The sequence below is a fragment of the Cnephaeus nilssonii genome, assembly GCF_951640355.1.
Source record: "Cnephaeus nilssonii genome assembly, chromosome: 8".
NCBI lineage: Eukaryota > Metazoa > Chordata > Mammalia > Chiroptera > Vespertilionidae > Cnephaeus > Cnephaeus nilssonii.
The window spans coordinates 72687710-72707768 of NC_137079.1; the positions used below are offsets into that span (position 1 = coordinate 72687710).

A 20059-nucleotide genomic window follows, 5' to 3' on the forward strand; every position below is an offset into this window, starting at 1 on the left:
CTCTAACCACTGAGTAACCCCACCTGGTCTTAAATAAAATCTTAATAGCATCCTATATAATAAAAGCTTAATATACTAAGTGTCCAGTCGTCCAGTCATCCGTTCAACCAATCAAAGCATAATATGTTAATGATATGCTAAGGCCTCTCAACTACTCACTATGATGTGCACTGACCACCAGGGGGCAGACACTCCAACTGGTAGGTTAGCTTGCTGCTGGGGTCCGACCTATCGGGACTGAGCGAGATTGGCCGGACGAGCCCTCCCGCGATCCCTCCCCAGCTGGCCAACCTCCTGTGTCCCTCCCTGGGCCCAATCTTCCACCAGTGGGGTCCCTCAGCCTGGCCTCTTGCAATCTGGCCTGAGGGACCTCCCCACCCCCAACCCCGAGTGCACCAATTTCGTGCACTGGGCCTCTAGTATTCCATAACAGTTGCAGGTCCAATTTTTTTTTAACTTCAGAGCAAAAGTCCTAGAAAGAGCTGTAATAAACAGTATATATCCTTCCTCTCATCTCCTCTTAAATTTATTCCAATCAGGTTTCCCTTGACCACTTCTCTAAAATTGCTCTAATCAATCTCATCATTTCAATAATACTCTCCTTTGGTGAAAAAAATCTAACAGTCAGTCCACAGCAGTCCTTATTTGATGTGATCTAATAGCAGCACTTGACCATGCTGCAATTTGTGGCTGAACTCCTAACTCAGTGGTCTCTCCTCAAACTCCTTTGCTGCTACCAACTTTTCTTCAAGACTTTTTAATATTATAGTGCTCCCCGGGATTAGCCTTTGACATTCTTTGCTTTTCTATTTATGCTTACTTCCATGGCAACTTATCCAGCCTCAGAGTTTAAACACTATGTATATGGTGACAATACTCCAATGTATACCATCAGACTACACCTCCCTTCCTAACTTCAAATACATAGACTGCTTACTTGAGCTTTCCTAAGATATCATTGGACATCTCAACCATTATATGTCTAAAACTGAACACTTGATTTCCCCCAACCCCTTATGCTCTAACCTTTCCCAATTCTATTGATTTTTTACCCCCTTCTTCCACTTAATCTCTCTTTCTCCCATATCACACATGCAATCTACAAGTGTATATCCAAAACCTAACCACTTCCCATGCATCCTCTGTTAGCACTCTTGTCTGAGTCACCATCTCTTGTCCCAATTAGCCTCCTTAGTTCTATTCTTGGACCTTAACAATTTATTCTCCAAAAACAAAAAATATGTATTTTTAAAACTTAAGTCATTTCATGTCACTCTGCTGCTCAAAAATCTAAGAGCTCCCCATTCACTCAGAATAAAAGCTAATATTTCTGAAAGGCTTACAAGGCTCTGATGATCTGTGGTGCCATAACTTCCTCTCCTAACAATGCTTGGTTCATTCTGTGCTGGTTAAACTCTCATTCCTGTGATTTCATGAAGGGGCCAGGTACACTGTAGTCACCCTTATCCTGGTTTCTCATTCTATGACTTCAGTTACCCATGATCAACCTGGGTCCAGAAATATTAAATGGAAATGTCAGAAATAAATAATTTATGTTTTAGATTCTGGACCATTCTGAGGGGTGGGATTAACTCACACCATTCTGCTTCATTACATCTGGGACATAACATCACTTTGTCCAGCATCTAAAAGCTATCCGTATGCTACCTGTCCGTAATAGCCATCTTGGTTATTAGATTGACTGTCATGATATCACAGTGCTTGTATCTATGTGACCCTTATTTTACTTAATAATGCCCCCAAAGCACCAGCGTAATGATGCTAGAAATTCAAATATGCCAAAGAGAACCCGTAAAGTACTTCCTTTAAGTGAAAAGGTGAATACAATAAGATGTTTTGAGAGAGAGAGAGACCATAGTCACATAACTTTAATTATAGTATATTATTATAATTGTTCTATTTTACTATTGGTTATTGTTGTTAATCTCTTACTGTGCCTAATTTGTAAGTTAAATGTTATCATACATATATATATATATATATATATATATATATATATACATATATATATGTGTGTATGTGTGTGTGTGTATACATACATATATGAAAAAAAACATAGTATATACAGGGTGGGTCAAAAATAGGTTTACAGTTTTTCTTATGGAAGATAATACAATAATTAATAAATAATAATACAAGAGTAAACTGTGTTTTGTGTACTCACAACTATAAACCGTCTTTCACCCACCTTCTTCAGTCATCCACTAGTGGTTTTGGAATATAGTCCCATGTGGATAAGGGGGGACTACTATACTTCTCCTAAATATCCATTATATACTTCCCCTGAATAGTTCCTCTGTCTGAAACCCTCTTTCTTTAGATAACCATGTGCTAAAATCTTTTGTGTCTTCAAGTCTCTACTAAAATCCAGCCTTCCTGCATCATTTATACATGTAAACTGTACCAAACCCACATCACTGACATTAGTATGAAAAAGAAAATAAAACCTCAAACTAGAATTTCAAGTTAATAAAAAACATTCTCCCAAAATAAAAGTGGTATTTATAGGTGAATATAAAAGGTGTTTTATATAAATATTTACAACATATATATATATATATATATATATATATATATATATACACACACACACACACACACACACACACACACACACATATCCTATCTAATAAAAGAGTAATATGCAAATTAACCATCACTCTGCTACACCCATAAGCCACACCCACAAGCCACGCCCACATGCCAATCAGGAGCAAATATGCAAATAAACCCAATAAAGATGGCTACGGCCACAGAGAGCAGGAGGGAGGCTTGGGTTTCCCAGGCAATGGAGGAAGCCAAGCTTTCCGCCTGCCCTTGCCAACCTAGGCCTCCACTCAAGGCGACAAAGTTTCAATCATAGAAGATACATAAATCCAAACAAATGGCCGCAGCCATGGAGCTGGAAAGAACAGGAGGCTAGGGTTGCCCCCGGTGATGGAGGAAGCCAAGCTTTCCGCACACCCTGGCCAGCCCAGGCCTCGGTTTAAGGCTACAAAGTTTCAATTATAGAAGATACATAAATCCCAACAGAAATTGCTGCCACCACGGAGCAAGCAGAAGGCTTGGCTCCGCTCCAGGCTACAAAGTTTTAATTGTAGAAGATAAATAAACCCCAGATACCAGGGCCTCCGCTTGGGTCACCGGGGGGCATGGCCGGCCTACAAACCACCACAGGCCCCTCGCCCAGGCTGCCCCATGCCCCAAGGGAACCCCCACCCTGATCCGGGACACCCTTCGGGGCAAACCAGCCGGCCCCCACCCATGCACCAGGCCTCTATCCTATCTAATAAGAGAGTAATATGCAGATTTACCATCACTCCAACACACAAGATGGCTGCTCCCATGTGGACACAAGATGGCCGTGACAAGATGGCCAGCAGGGGAGGGCAGTTGGGAGGGACCAGGCCTGCAAGGTAGGGCAGTTGTGGGTGATCATACCAGCAGGGGAGGGCAGTTGGGAGGGACCAGGCCTGCAAGGGAGGGCAATTGGGGGCGATCAAGCCTGCAGGGAAGGGCAGTTAGAGGTGACCAGGCTGGCAGAGGAGAGAAGTTAGGGGGGACCCAGACCTGCAGGGAAGGGCAGTTGGGAGGGACCCAGGCCTGCAAGGGAGGGCAGTTAGGGGCAAACAGGTTGGCAGGGGAGCAGTTAGGCATCAATCAGGCTGTCAGGGGAGTGGTTAGAGGGTGATCAGGCTGGCAGGCAGAAGCGGTTACGGGCAATCAGGAAGGTAGGTAGGCAAGCAGTTGGGAGCCAGCAGTCCTGGATTGTAAGCGGGATGTCTGACTGGCCATTTAGGCCAGATCCCCCCCCCACCCCGTGCATGAGTTTTGTGCACCGGGACTCTAGTATATATATATATAAGGCCTAAGTGAACATTACAACCAAACGACCAGAACAACAGGAACAACCAGAAAGACGGGAACGACTAGTTGGCCAGTCGCTATAATGTGCACTGACCACCAGGGGGCAGACGCTCAATGCAGGAGCTGCCCCCTGGTGGTCAGTGCACTCCCACAACCAACCTCCTGTGGCCGGCCAACCTCCCCAGGTTTCTCCCCCTGACCGGCCAACCTCCTTTATTCCCTCCCAGCCACCAGCTGGTCCCTCCCCCAACTGGCCAACTTCCCATGGTCCCCCCTGGCCGGCAGGCCCTGATTGGCCCAGCCCTGATCAGGACTGGGTGAGATGGCCCAGATCAGACCTAGTGACCTCAACCATGTACTGGGTCTCTAATAATTTAATATCTAAAGAAAAATAGTAGCAATGTATTGTGGATTTTTAAATATGTAGAAGCAAAATAAATTAAAATTATAATACGAAAGATATGTGTTATGCTAAATTTTGTATGTCGATGGACGGGCCACAGGGTGTCCAAGTTAAACCTTATTTCTGGATATGTCTGTGAGGTTGTTTCTGGAGGTGATTAGCCCTTGAATCAGTGGACTAGTGAAGTAGAGAGCTCTGCACAAAGTGGGTGAATATCGTTCAATCCACTGAAGGTCTGAATAGAACAAAAGGCAGAAGAAAACGGAATTCACTCCCCCCCCCTGCCTCTCTGCTTCAGAATTCATTGCATATCAATCTTTTCCTACCTTCAGACTCTGAATTATACCACTAGCTCCCTGGGAACCAACTTGCAGACAGCAGATTGTGATACTTTTTGGCTTCTATTATCATGTGAGCCAATTCCTCCTAAGACATCCTCTCTCTCTCTCTCTCTCTCTCTCTCTCTCTCTCTCTCTCTCTCTCTCTCTTTCCTCTCACTCTTTCTCTAGAAAACCCTGAAAAATACAATGGGATATGGGAAAGAGGCATTTACATTATTTTCAGAGTCTTAAGTGATATGTATAGTGTATAACATCATATTTTGCAGGAGACTGAAATGAGTTAAAAGATGGGGCTGCACTCTTTATAAGGTAGCCACTAGCCACATGTAGCTACATACATTTAATTGAAATTAATTAACTTAAATTACACTTTTAGTTTCTCTGTTGCACAAGTGCTCAGTAGCCTGTTGCACATGGAACTAGTGGCTACTGAATTGGACAGCATAGATTTGAAACAATAGCATTGCCTTAGAGAACCCACTTAAAAAAAACACACAAATAGAGATCATAAAGTGAATACTAAGAATTGCTCGATCCAAAAGAGGGTAGAAAAAGAGGAAAATAATAAAAAAGAAATGAGATAAAGATAAAACAGCAAGATGTTACATCTAAATCCCAAAACCATATGTAAAATTACATACTATGTAAACAGGTATTTTTTTCCAAGGGACATGGGACTTACCAATGACAAATATGAAGAGCCATGAAATAAATTTAAATAAATTTATAGTATATTAAGTTATACATAATATATTCTCTAATCACAATATAATCATATTAATAAAATATATATTAAATTTTTTCACATATTTAGAAACACAAAATACATGTATAAATAATATATTAGTCAAGGGAGATATAAATATATAAATTAGAAAATATTTATATTATAATGAACATCCAATATATCAATGTTTGTGTGTTACAATTAAAGCATTTCTAGAGGGATATTTACAGCTTTAAATGTTTATATTAGAAAATAAGAACAATCTAAAATCAATAACTTAAGCTTCCATCACAAAAATATAGAAAAAGAGAAAATTATATCCAAATTAATTAGAAGAAAGGAAGTATTAAAAATAAGAGCAGAATCAATGAAATGGGAATTAGACAATCAATAGAGAAAATAAATTAAGCCAGAGTGGTTACATTAAAGAGATCTATAATGTTTACCTTTAGCCTGACTGATCAAGTTAAAAAAGAAATAAAGGTAAATTTTAAAAATCAGGGAAAAAAAAGAGGGGCCACCCTTCAAGATCCTAGAGCCATAAAAAGAATAATGGGGAGATAACATTTCTGCCTATAAAGTTGGCAATCTAAATGAAGTAGACAAATAACTTGAAACCAAAAATTACCAAAATTGACACAAGAAACATTAGAAAATTCCAAATAGCCATATGGAACATCTGAGATACAGTGGGGGTATAAACATTGTACCTACTCTCTTTTTACTACTCAACTTACTACCCAAAGTGTCAGCCAACACAATAGGACAGACATATGCTCACTTAGAAAACCCCATTTAAGTTCAGAAATCACCAGAACTAGTAAGAGTGTTCATACAGTTTGCCAGATATGAGATTTTCCCTAAAAAATATAACATAAAATACTGGGAAATAATGACTAGAAAGTATAGAATAATTTTAGGTAGCAACTAATTAAGTTGACAAAACACATATAACAACTTTTTCTGGTATAATTTTTCTAAACTATTTAATGTAAATTTTTAAGGATGTAGGTAAATAGGAAGATTTCAAGTTCATAGATGGAAAAACTTAATTTTTAAAAATAAATTAATTTTCCTCAAACTAAACTATAAATTCAATGCAATTCCAATAGAAAGTACAAAGATTTATTTTCATATTTCATAAAACTGGTACTAAAATTCATATAAAAGAAAAATATCATCAAATACCAAAGAAAAATTTGAAAATAAAACCAAAATGAGAGTAGATCCTCTATAAACCTTGCATTTGGCCCTGCATAAATGTAATAATAATCATATACAAGAACAGGCAAGTAAAAAATTAATAAAAATATAAAGTTCACAAATACCCTTACTTTCTTTTATTATTGTTATTGTACTTCTCATTATCTAAGTTTTTGTTGTTGTTCATTTGATTTCTGTTTCACTCCTCCACTAGAAAAATATGTTCAATTAAGGCAAGACTTTGACCTTTGCCTATATGCTCAGTACCTATCACAGTGCTTATTAAGTATTTGCTGAATAATAATAAAAAAAGATCATTAAGGTATATGATAGAGTTTGAACCACAAATCAGTAGAAAACTTTGGGGAAGCTACTCATCATATATTAAGAAATAAAAAGCACACAAAGTCAACTACAGTTCATACCATACAATAAAGTGAATTGTAGATGGCTTTAAGACCTAAATATCAAAGTTAAAAGCTAAAAAAGTAGGAGGAAAAAAAAATGAGATAGTATCTTTATTATCTTGGGGTAAGAAAAGAACTTATTAGAGAATAAATTTAACACATCAACTAACAAAATCATCTAAATAACTAAATAAGATGCACATGATTCCTGTTATAGATATATGTTGGAAAATTAATATGTCTCAATTTATATTTGTTGTCTCTTAATATTTATTCCCAATTCTATATTATTATAACAAAATCCCTAATTATTAGTCAAATATATCCCCCCCCCAAAAAAAAAAAAAAAACAACAGAAGAAAAAACAAGAGGAGGAGAAAGAGGAAGAAGGGGAGGAGGAGGAGAAAGAAGAATAAAGGAAAGGGGAAGGAGAGGAAGATCTAGCTGCATATAACCATGGGATATATTCAAGCCAACAGAATGTGAAAAGACTTAACATGAGCAACTTCAAGGTCAAGCCCTTAAAAGGAGGGTAAATATTCTTCTGTGACCTCTTTCCTTTTCCATGCTTCTGACTTGTTAGACTATGAGCTCTTTGGATCATGTATGTGAGAAAAATACTCCACAAAGGGGAAGTATACACAGAACAGAAAGACTATAGCAACCAAACCATTTGGAACTTTGAAATTACAAAGAAATAAGTCTCCATTTTATTTATGACCATCTGAATAATGTTCAATCAACTCTGAAGCCTTAGTTTGCACAGAGATTACATTAAATTACTAAAATAATTGCTTGGTCTTTAGAAATAAGAAAAGTAGTGGTATCCTTTACCCTCTGATTACATTTTTTTTAACTTAACAAGCTATTATGGTTGGTAATATTTCCTATAGATGCTTTCCATTAAATATCATATGTATTAAACATACTAAGGTTTTGTGTGTTTTTCCTTAAAGCTTTCATGAGAAATCTTAGGGCTGTAAAGATGCTTATTTGTTCATCTAATTTTAGTAGGTACAGCCACCTAAAATTGCTCTGGCTGCAAAAGAAGCCAGCATGACAGCTAACAGAGGTGAAACATAATAACGCTGACTTCTTTCAAGCCTTTATGAGAGAATGAAAATCAGTAGGTAGAGAAAAAGCATGCATAAGTTTTTAAGGAAAATAGGATAAAAGGGGTTTATAACTATAATTTAGAAAATCTGATTATCATGGACCTTTTCAACTAAGCAATATCCCATTGAATAGCAACATCAGGATAACATTATCCTCTTACTATAAACTAAAGAAATTGTCTCTATTAGAATATGTATTAGCAAAGAAGGTCAAGTTCAAATTCTAGAAAAGTATTTTGCAAGAACAGAAGTTTGAACAGATACAGGGTAAGAACTAGCTTAGCAGTCAAAGCAATATATTCTCTTTAGACTGTCATGTGAATGATATATTACTTTGAATTTCTCAAATTTTTTCTAGAAAAAATATTACATTGGAACAAAGGTTTGTATTTTTAATATAGGCTTATTTAACTGATAAATAATGCATGGAAGTGGAAATAGCAATATCCCAATTGCACACTTAATTTTTTTTTTTTTACTTGACAAATCTTGAAGTTTGTGTCTTTGAATGTTTTTTATTATAGATTTAACATCCCAGGTTTGAGTATTTTTATTTCCATTCCAAGTAAAGATGATGAGGGCTATAATTTAGAATGGACTAATAATTGACATTATCACACTATCAATAACAAAGTAGTTACTAACAGAAAAATTTAAAAATAAGAACATTTACCAAGTTTGTAAACACAAACACAAATGTCTCAAAGAAAAAATATATACATAACACATAACAAACAAAAATTATTAAGCAAATCAAGTATCACTAATACTCCCCCTACTCAATATTTTGTGCTTATACTTATGCAAATTAATCTTACATAATAAATAAGGTTTAAGGAATATTTTTAAAATAAAGCTTAAGTTACATTCAAGATAATCACTTCAAAATTTTTATCTCTTCAAGTAATAATGATTTGATTTATTTTCATCATATACAGAGAAGGGGATTGGGAGGCTATTCATGTAGAACATTTACCTATTACTACATTCTTTACACTTTGGAATAAATCAGGAGGAATAAATTCTAGGTAATTAATATAATATCAAGCAAAACATATCAGACCAAAAGCTTATCTATTTCTTTTGTGAGGTAAAGTTAAGGGTGTCCCTTTTCTCATCTCTGTGAAGAAGATTTGGACTTGGTTTAATTACTGAGGTATAGCCGATTTGAGCAGCTATCATCTGTGTGAAGAAATAAATTATTGAATCTTGAGTCCTGTTTTAGAAGGTTGAAGGAATTCCTTCTTTAGAGGAATGAAGGGGGGTTGGATATATTTTTTCTAATGTAAACAGTGTATTCTGAATTTAAAGGCAGAGCATGGAGATGAATGAACAAGCCAAAGCTCCTCCGATAGCCTGTGTGACCCAGAGTAACCTTGTGTCATTACTCTCTCTCCCAGCCTCTTCCTGGGCACCAGGGGGCTGGCCTCTTGCACCTCTTCAGACTTACTAGGTAGATTCCCAACTCCAGGCATTTGCAATTGTGCTCTTTCTAACTTGGGTACTTGTTCTCCAAATAACTGCTTGGCTCCCTCCCTCCCTTCCTTTAATATCACCTGTCATTTAGTGAGTGAGGCAAGAAAAAAATATTATACTTTGCACTGGTTTTGCCCCAGACCCTAATGTAGTACTTACTATACATGGCTTCATCAGAGAATGTGAAGAAAGGAAGCAGGGAAAACTAGAAGTAAATAGGATTGCTCCTTCCTTAGAAACCACCTCCTAAATTTTGGCTTTCACTGCCTTGCTGATGAAAAAATGCAAGTCTAGTATTCTTTGATCTGATAAATCTTTGGCAACATTTATTCTCCCAGCAGCTGAGTTGAAGAGGAGAAGGTAAAGGGGGACTAGCAACTTAATCCCCATAATCCAGACATTCATTTTCATGCTCAACTAACTTTCCTGGTCCTGATAACTAGACGATAACATATATCTGTTGGAATATCGTAGGGTTATTATTTGAGTATAATATAAGAAACTACATAATCAGTGAAGCAAGTGCTTTAAGATTGTGATGCTCCTATTAAATGTTCAGGCAATTTGTTGATTTTAATCATCTATTTTTGAATGAGAAAATTAAGAATCACAAGCTTAGAAAGAATGAAAGGTCAAGGAAAGTTTAGCAAAATTATTTAAGTCTTTCTTATGATAAGTAAACATTTAAAAACCTGATATTTTTCTTTAGACATAAAGGGCTTTGCTTGGATAAAAAATTTTCTGAAGTAAGAAGACATAAAAAGGGAAATAAGCACATAGAACAAAAATAAACTATAAAGCACATTATCTTGTCTTTAATACTGTCCCTACTAATGATTTACTATGTGCTTTGCATTATAATTTCCTTACTGATTACCACATTACATTGGTAATAAATTGGCAATTGATTTTGCTGAAAATATCAAAATGATAAAAGCTGACTAAAGAAATTTTAATTTCTAGTCATTCTGTGCAATTCACATGCTCCTGAGGTAGTAGCAATTAGATAATTAAATTATTCTGTATACGTACTAATAGATAGAGAGCAAATAGATTTTTTATTGCACATTCACAGTAAGAAAAAGGTTCTGAACAAATGTTGACTGAGCAGTTTGTCTCTGACAGTCTCAGCTCACCCACAACTTAAATCTTCCTTTTCAATGATGTACTTTTCCCATGTACATTATCTCAAGGAGATGATGAAAATTAAAATAGTATGTGTTAAATGTTTCTATGTGGTGAAATGTTTTTCTAGTCAGAGATTCACTCCGATTGATTATGACCTACACATTAAAGGAATCTTCTCAGTAACCCAGTATCTTACGGAGAATTACCTTGTCACAATAATATATACAATATATATATACTAGAGGCCCGGTGCATGAAAATTCATGCACTGGACAGGGGGGTCCCTCAGCCCAGCCTGGCCCCTCTTACAGTTCAGGAGCCCTCAGGGCAGGAGGCGACCCGGCGATCAGGGGAAGGCGACGCCTCATCACACCTCTGCTGCTGCCACTGCCGGCAGCGCAAGCCTTGGCCGGCCCTGGTTACCTGAGCCTCAGGTGGCCCTGGGCAGCTGGGCAGCCGACCTCTGAGGCTTGCCTGCATCTCAGGTGTCAGCTAGGCAGCAACTATCCGAGACTTGCCTGCGCCTTAGGCCAGCCCTGGGTGGCTGGGGGGCTGAGGAGACTGGGGGACTCCAGAGGCCTTGCCACACGCCTGCTGCCCCACTGTGGCTGAGGGAACTGGGCACCACCATCTTGTGGCTATCGGCACCACCATCTTTGAGGGCGGGGCAATCAATTAGCATATTCCTTCCTTATTGGCTGTGGATGCCACCATCTTTGCGACCGCAAGGGCCAATTAGCATATTCCCTCTTTATTAGATAGGATATATAAAAGCCTAAGCGACCTTTATGACTGAGCGACCAGAACGACTGGAACCGGTCGACCAGTCACTATGACACGTACTGACCACCAGGGGGCAGATGTTCAATGCAGGAGCTGCACCCTGGTGGTCAGTGCACTCCCACAGCCAACCTCCCATGGCCAGCCAACCTCCCACGGTCCCTCTCCTAGGCTGGCCAGCCCCCTGATAGGCCTCGATCACCAGCCAGACTGAGGGACCCCACCCATGCACGAATTCATGCACCAGGCCTCTAGTAAATAAATAAAAGCTTGATCATTTCAGAACATAAAACAATATCTAGACTTGATATGAGTGATACAGCTGCAATTGGATTTTAGAGATCACCTATCTCTGTGTTTTTTTTCAATATACAACATTCATTGCATCTTATACACAAATAAGTCTGAGGAATCATCTAGCATCTTGCTATTTCTATAGCTGGACAACTTAGATCTTATTCATCAGACTGCTGAATTGTTATTTTTTCAACATAGATACTAGCCCCTAATTTTCTGTGTCCTTGTTTCTAACTGTTGTGGCTTGCTGAATCAAAGCAGCTGAATTTGATACAAGTTCAATGTCATTTCCTTCAAGAATTAACACATCTTTCTGGGCTTCAGTTACTGAATAAGCATCGCCAGATCTCATCCCAACCCTGTGGATGTATTTTTCACCCAAGAAATTTCTGATTTCAACAAGAGAACCATTCTCCTGAATAATGATGTTGATGGGGAAGTGAGCATACACAGACCTCATCTTGTAATGGAAGCCCTGTGTGTTGATGGGGAAGTGAGCATACACAGACCTCATCTTGTAATGGAAGCCCTGTGTGACACCCTTGATCATGTCCTATACATGACTGCAAATAGTGTGAACAGTAGTCAGTTCCTTTCTATTCCCTAACCATTTGTCAACCTGAGCCTTTTTTTTTCTTTCCAAGGAGACTGAGTTCTGCATTGATGTGACTGAAGTCCCTCTACAGGGTACCTTTGGGGCCTTCACAATAACTGTGTGACCCTTCAGAGTGATGTTGACATTTTCTGGAATGTCAACAATCTGATTGCTGAGAATGTTCATCCTCAAACTTGGTGAATAAAAGAGCTAGAGATCACCTATCTCAATAGCTTCATACTACAAACAAGAAAATTGAGATAATGAGGTCAAAGAGCTCATTACTGGCATACCATAGTCCCATGTTCTCAAATGTCTCCTTAACTACCATATGTCATTCATCTGTAATGTTTCTTCTCTTCCTGCTGACCCCAACCCTATGGTGAGTTTTTTCCATTATCCAATCTATATATATAAAAGGCTAATATGCTAAGTGTCTGACCATTCAACTGTTCGACTAGTAGCTATGATGCGCACTGACCACGAAGGGGCAGACACTCAATGCACAGGCATGAAAACATGGAACAGACTGATGAATCTCAGAGGGAAGCGGGGAAGGGTGGGAAGAGATTAATGAAAGATCTTGTATGCATAGTAGAGGCCCGGTGCATGGGTTCATGCACCAGTGTGGTTCCTCGGATTCGCCTGCACCCTCTCGCAATCCGGGACCCCTCGGGGGATGTCAGACTGTCAGTTTCGGTCTGATCCCTGCAGGCCAGGTCAAGGGACCCCACTGGTGCATGAATCTGTGCACCGGGTCTCTAGTATTCAAATAAAATGTCCCAGGTTGGGGACATTCCTATTACCATGCCTGTTCCCACTCATTGCTACCATTACATTTGTCCTTGCTATGTATACCTGTAAGCCCATAATTCTAATCTAAAAACATTTAAGCCTATGGCAATTAATTTTTAAAATTGGTCTCTAATTATGAAATCTACTTGGAAAGTAACAATATCTTACTAAGAATTGAATCTGAGTGCCTGACTGAGCTTCTGTCACAAGAAAGGATCCCCGGTGACTGAAACAGAAGCATATGTAACCAAGTGTGATAGCTTAAATACAAAAATCTGTTCTTCATTGGACAAGCAGAGCTTCTGGTTGGGTGATGTAAAATGTAGTATAGACACTAAGAGGTTGTGCTTGGATTGAAAACCATTCCTGTTCTTTCACAGGCCTATGTGGTACACAAAGCTTATTTTTCCAGGGTTTCAAAGAAAGACAGTTTTCTTGGCAACTGGACAGGTATAAGCAGACTCCATGTAGAAGGAATGCCAAATATCACTAGCATCTAGTTTCTGAACAGGCAATGTGCACAGGAAATAGAGAGCAAAATAAATGCAGCAATATAAAATCATCAACAAAGATTGAAATGTGAAAAATTAGACATTGCAAATTCTATGTAGTTAGGCTATTACCCCTGCTATAATAAAATGAACAGATAGGTAGAAAGTAACATGGACACAGAAGTGCATTAAGGAGTAATATGTAGTGTCAATGTCACGGTAAAAAGGAGTCTGAGAAATGGACTGCAAACAGAACCATTTCTGCTAGGCATACTTGCCTAAACTGTTCACTGGCACCTTCCAGTTGTCCTATGGAGTATCACCTTAGGAACTTCACATATATAGTTGCTTTTTCCAGGGATACCATCCACGAATTCTTTCAATTTGGGTAAACTTCCCCATGCTCATCTCAACTTTCACTACCATCCTTATACCAAACAGTTACACAGTTTGGCTAACTTTTAGTCAAATGGGCAATATTATTGAGCTCTTACTATTGTTGGGTCTCATGTTTCTGCATGCCTTCTGAACAGAGACTTTGCTAGTTTTTGTTCTAGACTATCTTTTTAAGGATGTTTATAAAGCAAATTACATTAATATACAGTGTCTCACTCAGAAGTGAATATATTTGTTTGCTGTCCTGGATAATAAAGCAAATGTCTTCCTGTGTGAAGGTTTGCTTAAAGACAATCTTAGGCGGATCCCTAAGATTAAAGTTCCTCAGCTGTGACACAACCCCACTGTTTGTACACAATACACCTAAGCTGCTCCAGATCACCTCCATGGGATTGGGGGCAAGAGGAACCAAGGCAAACTCAAAGCACATATTTCCTGATGTCCACTGTAATAAAGTCCTTTGTCTCTGACCCAGAAGTCCCATGACTTCCACCAGCTTCTACCTGGAAAACTTTCATGCCTGGTAATATCTCCCACTCTTCACAGTTCTTTACAATTATATGTGCAACATAATTCCAGTGCTGTGAATACAATGATGAGTAACCTCGATGCCCTGGTCCTAATTACATTTGTACTTTTTAAAGGGAGACAAACAAAAACCCATGTAGATAATAAAATCTATGATAGCCAGTTCCACATAAGTGTCGTAATGGAAGGCAACAGAGAGCTCTCCCTCTAATAGAGACAGAGGGAAAATAGTGATGGAAAATATCTCTGAATAAGTGACATTTAAACTGGAAACATAGCCCAGCTGGCATGGCTCAGTGGTTGAACATCGACCTATGAACCAGGAGGTCACGGTTCAATTCCCTGTCAGGGCACATGCCTGGGTTGCAGGTTCGAACCCCAGTGTGGGGCATGCAGGAGGCAGTCCATCAATGACTCTTTCTCATCATTGATGTTTCTATCTATCTCTCCCTCTCTGTTCCTCTCTGAAATCAATAAAAAAAACATATATTAAAAAAATAAACTGGGACATAAATTATAAGATAGAGCCTTCCACTACAAGTGGGAGAGAGGAGATTTCTAGGTAAACAATACATCAAAAGAAAGGGCTGTAAGCTGAGTTTGGATATCAGAAGAGAGAGCAAGGATAAAATTGTTTGAAAACTGTGTATGTATGAGAGATTGTTAAGGTTCATAGTATACAATAAGTTCTTAAAAAATTTGGTTAAAATAATAAACTTTCTAAGTAAAATTGGATCTTTTAGAAGGAAAGTAGATAGCCATGGGAATTAATGACAATTGATTTGTGTTTTTAAAAGATAATTCAGATTCTATTTGGTAAATACATTTGAAGAGGTTAAGTGGGAACAGAAATAGGGTAGAAACAATAGAATTTAGGGGACTACTATTAAGACAATAGACAACAGATAGATGAATATTAGAGGAGGCAATTGAAACATAGAGAATTAGAAATAATCAAAATATATTTTAGAAGTGGAACTGAGAGTTCAGTGTGGATGGTGAATGAAAGGGAAGGAAAACTGATGTCTAGATTATTGGAAAAACCAACTATATTTACCCATTCTCTCCCTCCTTCCCTCTCTTCATTCATTGGCATTTATTAAGGCTCATGTGAATGTCAGGTGCTCTTTTAGAATATGGAATACAACAGTGAACAAAACACAGTCCTTGCCATCAAGCAATTTGCATTCCAGTGGGAGGTAGCAACAATTAATAAATAAAAATATCACAATGTTTTGAGAAATTATGCAACATACGGAATTAATAAGCCCTACTGGAGAAAAATGAGAGGCCACAGGATAGAGGATGAAAAGGATTCTCTCTAGATAGCATGGTTAGGAATGGCTTTTGCTGAGATGACATCTGAGAAGAGATGTACATGCAGAGGGTGAATGAGCCAGGTGGATATTGGCATGATATTTGAGTATTTCAGGCAGAAGGGAAAATATAAAGGTCTTGGGTCAAGGGGGTTCACTGAGTATGGTTTCATTTGCATTCGTATTTCTGGCTCTAATTCCTGACTGAGCTTTTCTTTTTTCGTCTCTCAAAAGCCTAAATAAATAATTAAACAGAGTCAGGCCCACCTTGTTAATCACGTGTTCCTTGGAGCAGGGTGCCTGGCATAGATTTGGCTCCCAATAATCAGTTGCTCCCAAATTAGCACCTCTTTCTCTGGCAGAATAAGTGTTTTCTTTAAAAAAGAAACAGTCTCTCAGAATACTGTTTATTTAAACTTAGACTCACTCATAAATTATTTATTTTTTCCTGGCCTCTGTCCAGTCTTCTGGGATTGCTGCTTCTCTTGACCTCTCAGAGAATTCAGCACATTCTTGTTCAGCTGAATCTTTGCCACCTGCATATAAACTTGCCTGAACTTCGCCCACCCTGAAAAAAAGGAGGGCAATTTTAAAACCCCACTTGGCTCCAGTGTTCCTCCTCCAGACATTGCCCCGTTTTCTATGATACCCTTCAGAGTAAAGCTGTGGAGAGTAGTGCATCGTCACTCCTTCCTCATGTTCTATTTATTCTTTTTTCCTCCATTATTTTCCCCCATCACCATTTATCCCCCTTATACCCTCTTACAACTCCACCTACCCCAGCCCCCAAATCACCACACTGTTGTCCATGTTCATGAATTATTTTTTCTTCTCTTTGCTTTTTTGCTCAATCCCTCCACCCCCAACCCCTGCCCCCACCAGAGCTGTCTGCCTGCTCTCTATCTATGAGTCTGTCTCTATTTTGCTCTTTGTTCTTTGTGAATATTGCTAATGTGGCCTTCTCTCTCTTTTCCTAATCAGTAGTGGATTTTATTACTTTTTTAAAAAGTAGCTTTGACTTCGTTTGATATGTGTTTTATCTCTTCTTAATTAATGTCTACTCTTCTAATAATAAAGGCTAACCACAAAGAACTGAGCAATATCCTGGCGCCCTGTATCTTTTACATATTTACTCATTTGATCCTCACCACAGCTCTGCAAGGCAGGTCCTATTACTAACCCCCATACATTATAAATGAGGAAACGTTGAGAGCTAAAGTTACTTTCAAGGTCAAAAACTGTTAAGAGAGAAAGCAGAGATTTCACATGTAGTCAGAGACAATACCTCTTTATAAAGGTTTACCTTCTACTTTCTTTGGGTTTATTCTTTAGCTTTTATTTTTTTAAAACTTTGAAGTTGTTGGATGCTTAGCTAATTAAGTTGAGCCTTTTTCTTTTACTTTCCTAATATAAAATTTAAGGCTCTATAATCCCAACTAAGTTACACTTCATTTACATTATGTAGGTTTTTATAATATCCATTTCTATTTTCTCTTTGATCTACCAACTATTCAGAACAATGTTGTTAAATTTCTATTTCGAATCATAATATGTTGTTGATTCAATGGCAAATGTCCTTATAAGGGACAGAAGAGATGGCCATGTGAAGACAGAGGCACAGGTTGGAGTGATGCCACCACGAGCCTAGGCACACCGAGAGACCCACCCAGGAGCTGGGAGAGTCAGGAAGGACCCTCCCCTAAAGCATTCAGAGGGAGCACAGCCCCACCCCCACCTTCATTTCAGACCTCTGGGCTCCAGACTATGAGAGAATGCATTGTTCTTTCAAGCTATCCACTTTACAATAATTTGTTATGATGGCTCTAGCAAGGGAATTCACCCCCAATATAGGTTTTTAAAATTTTGATTTTTCAGTATAAATTCTTAATAAAATCTAAAAGATATATGCATATATTATATATATGGAATACCCCCCAAATAAAATATTAATTTAAATTGAATATATCTAGCTTTATGCAAACTTCTCTGATTTGTCTTCCTTATTGCCATTTTGTCTTTGTAGAGAGAAAATTTTATCATATAATCTAGCAAGCCACAGACAATAATTGGCAAACAAAAATTTAAACTATGTATTTTAACATCCATTTCTGGCCTGGTAATTCTCAAAATACTTAAATACTTCTTTCACTATTTCTGTGACCTTGTCAATGAGATCTAATAATAATTGATAAATAATTAGTCATATTTTAATAATAAGTCATATTTTAAATTTTTTGTCATTCCTTGATTTTAAAAATCATGTACTTTCTTAATTTCCCAAAGAAATCTTACTCATATATTAATTAAGGAACTATGGGCAAAACTCTAAAATGAAAACAGAAGCTGGTAAGAGAGGAAAAAGTTAATGGAGAAACAGTTAGATAGGCATTGGCACCACCAAATAAAGAGTCATTTTGAGTTCTATAACAAAAGTAGATAATTCTGCTGAAACAAATTGAAAGGGTTTATGACCCATGATGCATTTCCCCTTTAGCTTCTTCATGAATACTTCCTCTACTAAAGGTGTTCATTACTATAATCCTTGAATTCAAATAAAAATACCTGGTTGATCAGGCACAAAATAATTGAAAATAGGACCAAGCAATTATTTGGTGTAAAAGTAACATACCATTAGTAGCTCTTTGCTTTCTTTTGTCAAGTTTCTTTCTATTATGTGTTGATTAAATTGTCCCCAAATCAGAATTAATTCAATTCTGATGCTTAGCTAAACAAATATATAACCCATAGATTCAGTTTAGCTCATATACCTCGCTATTCCTTAAGTGCTACATTTTTCCAGAAATATAAATAACACAAGACCAAGACTCTGTGACAGTGTCTAATGAATGATGTAATATTTATTTTTAAAGGGTGTGTTTTAAATATTCTAATTGAAACAACTAATTGCTAACTATGCAATAATCAAGGTAATTTTGTATTACATGTGGTATATGAAGTTTATGAGCAGAGCAGAACTCACATTTTTCTGTGCAATATATTAGGTCAAAAGATACTAACTAAGCTTTAAGTGATTTCTGCTCAGATGACTTCCAAAACATAAGATTTACTAGAGATGCAACATTTTAATTTATTTTTATTTTGTATTCTTGCATAAAATATTTGAAGGCAAATTTGTTTAGTGGTGGATACATATACCTGTTTGAGTTTTGTCTCTGTTTCTCTGAGAGAGATGAAATAGACAAAATGAAGTGGCATATATTATTATAGCATTTTTCAGCTTTATTGCATAAATCAGACACAAATTGTATGTGCTTTTAATCAAAGGATATATAGAAAGTCTGGGGAAAAAATTTGAATCCATTTAGTAAAACACTATTTTCAAACCCTTCTTCTATATTAGGCATGATTAAGAATACAGTAGTGAAGATAAGTCAATAAATGAGATACAGTCCAACCTTCATAAAACTTAAAAATCATCTGGATCACCTAATTCAAGAACATTTTGCCACGGATTATAAAAAAACAGCTGAATATAATGAAATTTATGCCTTTATAAGTACACAATTGATAGAATGTATCCTAAATGTTTCCAATATATCTAGTATATCACTCATAAAATATGTGACAATCTCAAAAAATTGCTAAAATTCTTTCATAAATGTATTTTAGGGTATGCACAGGGAGGTTTCATTGGAAGTAGTTAGCAGGAACAAATTAAAAGAAGAGATTATATTACATAATTAACTAGCATTTTTTTTTTATAATTAACTAGCATTTTTAATTAAAATATATTTAGTCAACATTCTGAGACCATTATTTAAGACTGTAGTAAATATTTAAAACTTAAATTTAATTATCAGATACTAACAGAGATAGATATAATTTCAAACGTTTAAATCTTGATGGCTATCAAATAACTTATAAATAAATATAAAGTCTCTTCTGGAACATATACAATTGAAATAATTAAATTCAATTTTATCAGATGAATCTGACACACCTTACAAGTTAGCTAAACATGTTCTTTGAAATGGCACTAACCAGCCATTTGCCTAAATTATCCACTTGCCCAGAGAAAGATTACAGGACTTTTGATCTAAACTTCAGCATAAAATTTGGTTCAGATTTTAAAATAATTACAAAACAACAATTTATTTCTTTAATATAATAGGTCCATACTCCACTTAGAGTCATATGATCTCTATATCTTTC

General features: G+C 37.2%; 1 pseudogene across 1 annotated transcript in view; it reads right to left on the bottom strand.

Annotated features, from left to right (window-relative positions):
- The window catches only part of LOC307104051 (large ribosomal subunit protein uL6-like), a 570025-nt pseudogene extending 557479 nt beyond the window's left edge, over positions 1 to 12546 (bottom strand). The window contains exon 1 of the transcript in view: positions 12001 to 12546. The product of the transcript in view is annotated as a large ribosomal subunit protein uL6-like (transcript). The remainder of the gene's footprint in view (positions 1 to 12000) is intronic.
- Positions 12547 to 20059: the final 7513 nt, after the last annotated feature.